Below are 9,355 nucleotides of genomic sequence, written 5' to 3' on the forward strand. Positions count from 1 at the left end.
GCAATATTCCATTATCACCTGCATATGGTGTTTATATATCTCAACTGATTCGATATGCAAGAGCTTGTTCTGGGTATAGTCAGTTTTTAAATCGAGGTAAGCTACTGACAAACAAGTTGATGGTACGGAGATTTCGACAGTCTCGATTGAAGTCAGCATTTCGCAAATTCTATGGTCGTTATAACGATCTAGTTCGTCAATACAACCTCGCATTGGGTCAAATGCTGTCTGACGTGTTTCATACCGATTGTTAAGCCGTTGTTGGCACACTGATTTGACTGCGGATGGCTCCGTTTACCTGATCAGGATATGGGGCTCACGGCGAGTGTGACCGGTCAACAGGGGATGCTTACTCCTCCTAGGCATCTGATCCCACCTCTAGTGTGTCCAGGGGTCCGTGTTTGCCCAACTATCTATTTTGTATTGCTTGTAGGAGTTATGAGATTGATCACTGTTCATTATCTTCACCTTGCATCCAACGAATTTCAAGCCCTTTTATGTTGTGATCTTATGCTAGTTCAGTTCTTAATATATTTTAATGTATATATGTCAGTTACAGCCATTGTTTGATTTTCTATTGTTTAAAATTCATTCATATTCAAGGGTCACCATCCATTGCCTGTATTTAGACCTATACTTGATACTTTGGCCTGTATATCACACCAACCAGTATCAACTGTACAAGAATAATACAATATTTACTCTCCAAGGCTACTAGTTCTTAATATATGCCAACATGGTGTACTGGTTCACACTTTCGTATCTGTACGATGGAGGAACAGGTTTGATTCCTGTTGTTGGCTTTCCTTTGAAAGAACTAGTGGATATCTTCCATTGTTTCAGAATACTTCAATATATCATAGCATTTAATGTCAAAGACACATACTTGCACAGAAAACATGTTTACTAATCTAATGAAATAGCTAAATTTCATTTAAAATAATTATTTGCATAGAAAAGGTTTCTAAGAAAAGAAGGTTGTGATCAAGCATTTCTTGTGCAACACATTCCCATCTGAAAGTTAGCAAAATTCCTCATAAGTTTTATCCCCAAGTAACTGAAACATGTCTGTGTTGCATGTATCCATTTCAAAGATTCTTCAATTTCCATATGAAACAATGCCAAATCTCCTTTTTTAGGTCTTTTATGTCATATATTTCTCTGGCCATACAGTGGAATGAATTGCTACTCCTCCTACTGTTAGCTAACTTCTTGATCTGAGAACTGACACTCTCAAACTTCCTCCATAAGTCTTTCTCAAAAAGCTCACCTCTGATCTAAAAATTAAAAACAATGTCACAAAACATCAGTATAATCAGTAAAGATTTGCATTGATATGGATCAGGAATAGTAGTAAATACACACTGCACATACATCATAAATAATAATTATGTAGATACATGTATTTTATCATAGATAAATAATGAAACAAGTCTGTAATTTTTGCAGAAGAGGAACAACCAACTGTGAATTTTGAATGTCAATATATTTCCCTTTTCATCTAAAGTTTTATATTCATGCAGGTTTTACTTACACAAACAAGAGGGAGGGAATGCTGATGTCTGCTTGTATGCATGCCATATTCTTCACTTCCACTCAAAAAATTCTCATTTTCAAGGAAGTCTTCTGAAGATCTGGCTTCTCCTTTTTTAAAGGGTTTGCATGATGCACATGAAATAAAACAAGGTAGGTCAGTTCATTCCATACACACAAATCATGCATTTTTCACTATTGTGTTTTATCAATACAGAATTTGTCAGTATCTAATATAATCAATATGGGATTGAATTTCTTCCACTAACAAATAGAACATATTTTAGAATATGATAAACTTCTCACACCTTTAGATGCCAGATATAATTGTTTTTGTTATTGCTGTAAGAGGTGGGAAACTTGAAATAAGACTGTAACAAATTGATTTAGTTGTTAACCTGTTCTGGAAGTCTGTAATTCTTCATTCAAGTTGGATGTTAATTCCTTCCGATATGAATTGGTTTGGAGGAGGATGGGTCCTTGAATACCCCTTTAGAATTTCTTTCTCTGTCTTTTTCCATCTGGAGTCTGTAGACTACATGGTAAAATAAAGAGATCAATCTGGTTATCTTTCTTTTCCTTTTTCCACAAAACTATATTAAGAGTCATTAATTTGGTACCCAAGTACCACAAATTTAATGTATGGAAAACTATCTTGAAATTTGCAATACAGTGAGAGAAACATAAATGCAAAACTTTGTTTTTGGGGATGAATGTCTTGGGTTTCTCCAGATTGTGATCTTCTACATTTTTTCTTTGAAGCTTTAGCAGGTGTGATTTTATTATCAAATCCAAGCAGTACGAGTTTGTGCAAAAGCATAACAATGAAATGTTACTATAGTGCGCCATATTGTGTACTTCACATTATGTAAAATTTGTTTTTGTTGTGATACCGAATTCCTGGCTACTACAGCCTAAGATTTTTAAAATGAAGTGTATGAACTCAGTTCTCTCATAAAGAAGACAAAGAATTTGAGTTACAAACAAATGCAAAATATAATGCTGACACAAAAATAGAATACCTCAATGTATAACCTGTGACAATATATAAAAATTGTGGACAGACCCACAAATATAATTTTGGACAAACAGGACAGTGAATCAGTGAGGAATAGTAACTGTTGACAATGAAATTGTTAGTGACCCCTTCTGAAATCTGAAGAATATTCAAAGTAAACCAAAGTAACGACAGAAACTTTAAATCAAGCCTATTGTATAAAGCATAAAGTTGGCAAATCAACATAAGAATTAAATAATTACACTGTCAGACACCATGTTACTGAATTATAAAATGCATAAATAGCCTTATCTACTACACAAGCAATATATACATCTTGCATACATCTTATGGCATGGTTTTGCATATTCATGAAGCATTATATATGAGGGTGTTTTTTCATCTACTATCAGGTGTTTCTTCTTTCCATATGTATGGAAATTCATCTGAAATTAAAACGATTAAAATATACATATATATAATATTGAGAATCTGTAAAATTGTACAATAATGACTATAAGTCCAATAAAAGCTTAAATTAAAACACCCTTATCATCGTACAAGAAAGTCATCATAAAAAACTTCAGCTATAGCCTATAGTCTTATCAAAGTAAAGCACGTCATTAAGGTCTTCCGTAACAACGGAAGACCTTCTACTGATTGTGCTGGTTAAGATTATTCTTATTATTCTTTTTTTCCTCTAGACGCTAACTTTGAAGCATCATATCTCGCTCATTTCTGCAAGGATTTTGCTCAAATTTTCAGGGTTTATAACCTTTACCAAACAATTTTAAAATCATGTACTACATTTCAGAAATTCCCTTCTGTTCACGAGTTATTCCCCTTTGAATGAAATTTTAGGGGCTTTGGTTTCCAGACAAAGGCTCCGAGACTGTATAAGCTTGAGCAGAAAATGCATTGCAAGTGAAAAGTAGGAGCATTGTAGTTGTGCACATCGTTTTTTGTTTTTTTGATTACAGCGTTCGAAATGGTGGTTGACAGGGTTCAAAAATTAGGACGCCTAAAGGAGCAAAAAATTACACATATTTTCCTTTGTATCTTTTAAACTAAAAATATTTTGTTAAGATGTGTAGAACAAAAATTGTGCAAAATGTTAAGAGCTGTCTTTTGATATCCCTAAAAAGGGACTGGCCCCTTAGATTAGGGATCTGGGGATCTTCAAAGTTTTCGCTTTATAACTAAAAAAAAGGGTAAATATTTTAATATGGCTTTTGCTGGAAAAATCGTTCTTTAACATCTTATTGAACTCATAAACATAATAATTGCTCGAGTATTGTCTTATATATAAGTAAAAAGCTTGACCCGCAAACAGGTAACCATATCATTAGGTAGGTGAAGGGGAAAAATATGCGTATAACTGAAATAAAATTGCTTTAATTAATAAATCTGACTTCATGAAATGCTAATATTCTTTTAAAATAAGATTTAACGTGATCTATGGTTCCTTTAAAAATCATCTATCGACAGCTTTCTTTTTTATTATTTAGTAGCTTTAATATAAACAATCGTTCCAAAGAAAAAAAAGAGGAAAAGGTTATCTCTTCTACGTTTGTTATTAAAACAACGATATATTTAATTGAAGAAACAAACCTTCAAGCATAGAATAACTCAGTCATTAACTACACGCATCTTACATACACCGCGGGGTTTGTTTTTGTTTACAATTACGTAACCGCCTCGAGGAACCATCGCGTGTGAACCAGGGCATGTACACAAAGTAAACATTGTCGTCCTAAATATAACACAGAATGTTATGTTTTTGATCATATTGGATTTTTCGAATAATTCAGTCTTTCCGGGGATGTATATACTTGGTTATACGTCCCTGGTCTTACGTTTGATTTGTTTTAAATTCAAAACTCTAGAGCATTGAGTCAGGCATGAATTTTAAAATCTGCAATTTAATATACAGTTCGTTTCTCAATCACGTCTAATTGAATGTGTGTTTAATATTGGAGATTCATCGCTGCTGGACTAGATATCTGTGATTTCACACTACTTTAACTGAACACACAAGCTTTACTCAAAGTCTTCGTTTTGAAAAAGCAAATGGATACATTTTACAAACATAACGAATTATTTCTTAACATGTTTTGAAATCAATAGTTTATAATCATGATTAAACCAAATCTAAACATGCGTATAGAATATTCAGAAACCTATGGCCGACCAGTCTCATTTCAAATGATTTGTTGTTTTCTTGTTTAAAAACAATGACTTTGATTAAACATTGATTCAGAACTCCTGGTCCAAATTATGTAACTTCGGCACGTGCCCCTGACGTGAAATTCATAAGCGACTTCTGTGCGCACTGTGTACATAATATACCTACATGTATTTACACAGATAGATATAAAAGTTTAATAAAATATTTAAGATTTGAGAGCAATTTATTTGATTTGTATGTACATTGTATAAATAATTCAAACTCGATGAATTATTTTCTTCAGTCTGAATATTATGCTATCATAATTTTGTTGTATGATGAAATATTGGTAACAGCTATAAACCTTTATTGTATGTCCTGAGCCATAAATTTCATAAATTTAAATAGTAATTGTTTTTTCATTATTGGGACTGAGAAGTTAAATGCTGAAAGAATTTAATCCCACATACACGCGCGCCTCAAAAGACTGATTCGTGGAATGAGATCATACACGCATGTACTTGAGTAGTATAAATTTATTAAACACCTAACGATAAAAATTTATAGTACACCTTTATAGCTTCATTTCAATGATATATATTAAATTCTCAAACTATTTCATAATTACATACGAGAAGTCAGAATCGCCAGCGTAGCCAAACTACTTATATCGTTACAGTACTTAAGTTTTTAGAAAGAAAACTTCCTATCACAGTTGATTATTTTCTTTCTAAAAACCTAACTTGTATTCGTCTTTTGTAAAATCACTGGATAAGTATTTCAAATAATTTTTCCCCGGGTGATGTTACGTATAACATATCAAGAGGGAAAGAAGGCGAAAGTTAGATCCCACACATACATACTCATGTACGGTTCCTGTATCAAATGTCATTTAATTTTCTACGTTTTATTTACAATATCAATCACAATGTCTCTTGTCTTAATTATCACAAACTGTGAAACACGAAATCCATGCATGCACGGTGCTACATGCCTATGAGCACCTGTCAATCAACACCACTCGATTTTGTGAACTTAGTCTGATATCGCGGAATCATTTCCCACGTTATAGAAAAAAAGTGTATTTAAACACTGTTGGGAGACTGGAGCTGCTGTGAATTTACCGCACCGATGTATCTGCAGACTATTCAGGACCTGTTCTTATATTAAATAATGATATATCAGGTAACAGAGTATGTCTGAAAACTGAGGCTGCATTAGGACCTGACCCAAGGACATATGGTCAAGTTCAAGGTTTTTATGTCACACAGCTCCGACGGAAGACCTCTCGTTGCTTTGCAACGAGCTTTGCTCTAGTTAGATCTATATTCAATAAAACATTATCCAAAAATGAGTCGAGGAAATTCGATCTGAAATTGTCGGTTTAAAATAAGAAAACTGGTGCGTGTCATCTATAAAACACAGTATAACCCAATGCAACCCATCAATAGTAGAAAAAACGAAGTGACACGGTTAGATTTAATTTAACACAAAAATATGCGAGTTGATGAATCACCTACTTACTTGAAAACAAAGGGATAAGACTATATCAAACAAGCGTGTCACATGGAAAACCAAGTATTATACATTTCCTAAGATCTGTCTCTGGCAACTAATGACATAAAATCGAAAGTGACACAGCTAATTAAGCCATGTTACGCTCATTTACGTACATTCCCATTACTTACCATTGAGTCCTCCATATTGTATTTTGATCAGTGGAAGAATCCATTCGACATCCGATGCCTGGCCTTCGTTCTTTGAACATCGGAAGGCCTCGGGTACCAGGCTAAAGTCAATTCGTACCCCATCGTCGGTTACCCATGGGTGCTTCTAATCAATTCTCTCCATCAGACAACCACGGGTATAAGGGAGCGTGAGTGGACTCAAAACCATGGCCTGGTTTGCGACGATGCTCGTACCCAAGAATATGCCCATTATGCAATATATCTATGCGCATATAAATGACATATCACTTAGGTACGAGTTGTCATCAATTGAAAAGGCGAGTAAAATTGAAATCTACGTAGCCCACATGGCGAGTACATGAAACAGTTCCTTTTCAAAAAAGTATTTTATATCGGGTTCGGTATTGTGATAATCTATATTCATAAGTATTTCTTTAGAAAATTAATTAGTTCCATCGGACTTACTAAAAACAAATGTTAGTCAGCCCGCAAGACTTTTAACCTATGATAGACTGACGGGCATATGTTAATTTCAAGGCCTGACCATGGTTCGAGGAAAGTGAGGCTGGGATGATTTGCTTGATGTTGATATAGAATGAACATTACTTTATATATATATATATATATATATATATATATATATATATATATATATATATATATATTTCTTAAAGTTTAAACTCACAAATAACAATTTTCACATATTTCTGTAACAATTGATTGGAAATGGTAATAGATGATGTTTGATAATGATCATATTTTCAAAACAGAAATCTGTTTTGAAATGTAGATTAATAAATCAAACATTTTTGAAATAGTAAAACTAGTTAAAATTGTTTAAAGTGTTGGAATTTGCACATTCTACAGATTGCTCAATATTTATATCTCTATTTTAGGAAGGGAGTAGCATATTAATGGCCTGTCAGACAGAAGCACATAGAAAACACAGTATTAAGGTCCAAGTGGCTGGAAAGAATAAAGAGAACGATCAAATTTAATGTTTACAGACAATATATTTTGTCAGTGAATTAATTCCCTGAACAGCTATTGTTTATTCATGATTTTGTTACAATTAAAAAAAACCAACCCGCAACAACAATAAAATGTTTTAGATAAAATAGAAAATTTAATACAAATCAGTTCCCTCCTGTTTGTATTTTTTAAATTAAGTTACTTTTTACAATTGGGCAGATTGTTAATGGCCAGTTTACTCTCCAGGGCTGCAAGTTAATCTCCAACCACGGGTTCGTAGCATTGGTACACAATTTAATGACAGAGATGACTTCCCAGCTCCACAAGTACCCCAGCACCAGTTGCTGTCCTGGATTTGTCGAGTGGGGGAGAGTCAACAGAGGAAGTAGGGAGTGAGGTTGCCTCACTGCATGAACCATCTAGTGGCTGTGCCAGTTCAGATTATTCTCATATCCATATTATTAAGTGGGGACTTGATGTGGGCAAAGTGGGAATCCGTTGAAAACCATGTTCACAACAAACATGAGGGACACAATGAGCTATTCCCATCTTGTCCCCATGGCACGCTTTACGGTGACGAACGAAAGAAGTGGATAAAACCAGGTAGAACCAGCTGTTAAATTTTTAGATCACCTGAGTTTACTCGGATGACCTATTGGAATTGGTATGCGGCTTTTGTCGTTCGTCATGCGTTAACAATTGAACATTTTTAACTTCTTGATGATTACCATTCCAATTCTTTTCAAATTTGGGATGTATCATTTTCTGGACAAGGTGGACATTAATTGTAAATTTAAGGATTCCTGCACCCCTGGGGCCTTAGGGGCAGGGCAAAAACTGTCCAAATTTGACTAATTTTCTTTATACTCACAAGTGTGTGAGAAAAACTAAATGCATAGTAATGGAGAACAGGAAGGCATCTACCAAAATTGTAACTTTCATGATCGCCAGGGTAGGGGTTCTGACTCCAGGACAGGACCAAATTCGGTATATATAGAGTTTATGTGTGAAGCATTTAAAAGACATCATCTTTCATACTATTGATATTAAATTGCTAATAAACAGATATCTAGAATGATTGGTTAGCCTTTTACCAAAGTTGTAAATTTGATGATCCCTAGGTCAGGGGTTCAGTCCCTAAGGTGGGGCCAATATGCCCATATAGTGAAAATGTATTAAATCTAGAGAAATCTTCTCCTCTACTCCCATACATGTTTGAGAAAAACTTAATACATGATTTTGATGTCCATGAAAATCTCTATCTAATTTGTGAAATTTATGACTCCTGGCTCAGTGGTTTCAGGCCCTTTGGACACACAGTGAAAATGTATCAAATCTTAGAAAATCTTCTTCTCTACTTACATACAGAACTGAGAAAAACTAAATGCATGATTATGATGTCCATAAAGCTCTCTATCTATATTGTGAAGTTCATGGCTCCTAGGTCATGAGTTCAAGCACCCTGTATGAGCTATGATCCTTAGGTGACCCGTTAAGGCCTGTGGGCCTCTTGTTCTTTGTATAGGTCTTTCTCTTATTTTCTATATGTATTTCTTTTTCCTAAATCGTTTTGCTGCTTGTTGATATTTCCAGGTACTATATTTATATTACATATATTATCTATTACACATATATTATACATATGTATTGTAGGTAAAAGGAAAATGCTTGAATAGGTGCTGAATGCTCCTACTCCTTACGTTATTCATAATAAAGTACTGGTTAAATCAAATACTTTATTATACATTGTTATAACTGACCCGTCACCAACGGAGAGGGTGTACATAGGCAGAGCACCTGCTGCCCAATCTTATTTACTATATACATGAAGGCAATGCTGTTCCAATCAATAAACAAACTGTACATGTCAGATTCTTCTGAATATCGAGAAGCATGCATCAATATCAAAGAATAGCGTAATAGGATTTCAAAACTTTAATTTATATGGAGACTTTCTATTTAGGCATGATTCAGTACACAACTTCCACTATCATACAA

At 34.2% G+C, this 9,355-nt stretch overlaps 1 long non-coding RNA gene across 1 annotated transcript; it reads right to left on the reverse strand.

The window, feature by feature from the left end:
* Positions 1-861: 861 nt before the first annotated feature.
* LOC125675408 (uncharacterized) lies at positions 862-6,487 on the reverse strand. Its single transcript, XR_008801100.1, has 4 exons — positions 6,386-6,487; positions 2,876-2,976; positions 1,535-2,068; positions 862-1,277 (listed from the first exon to the last, which is right to left on the reverse strand). It is a non-coding gene; the product is annotated as an uncharacterized LOC125675408 (long non-coding RNA).
* Positions 6,488-9,355: the final 2,868 nt, after the last annotated feature.

Source organism: Ostrea edulis, chromosome 3, assembly GCF_947568905.1.
Source record: "Ostrea edulis chromosome 3, xbOstEdul1.1, whole genome shotgun sequence".
Classification (NCBI taxonomy): domain Eukaryota; kingdom Metazoa; phylum Mollusca; class Bivalvia; order Ostreida; family Ostreidae; genus Ostrea; species Ostrea edulis.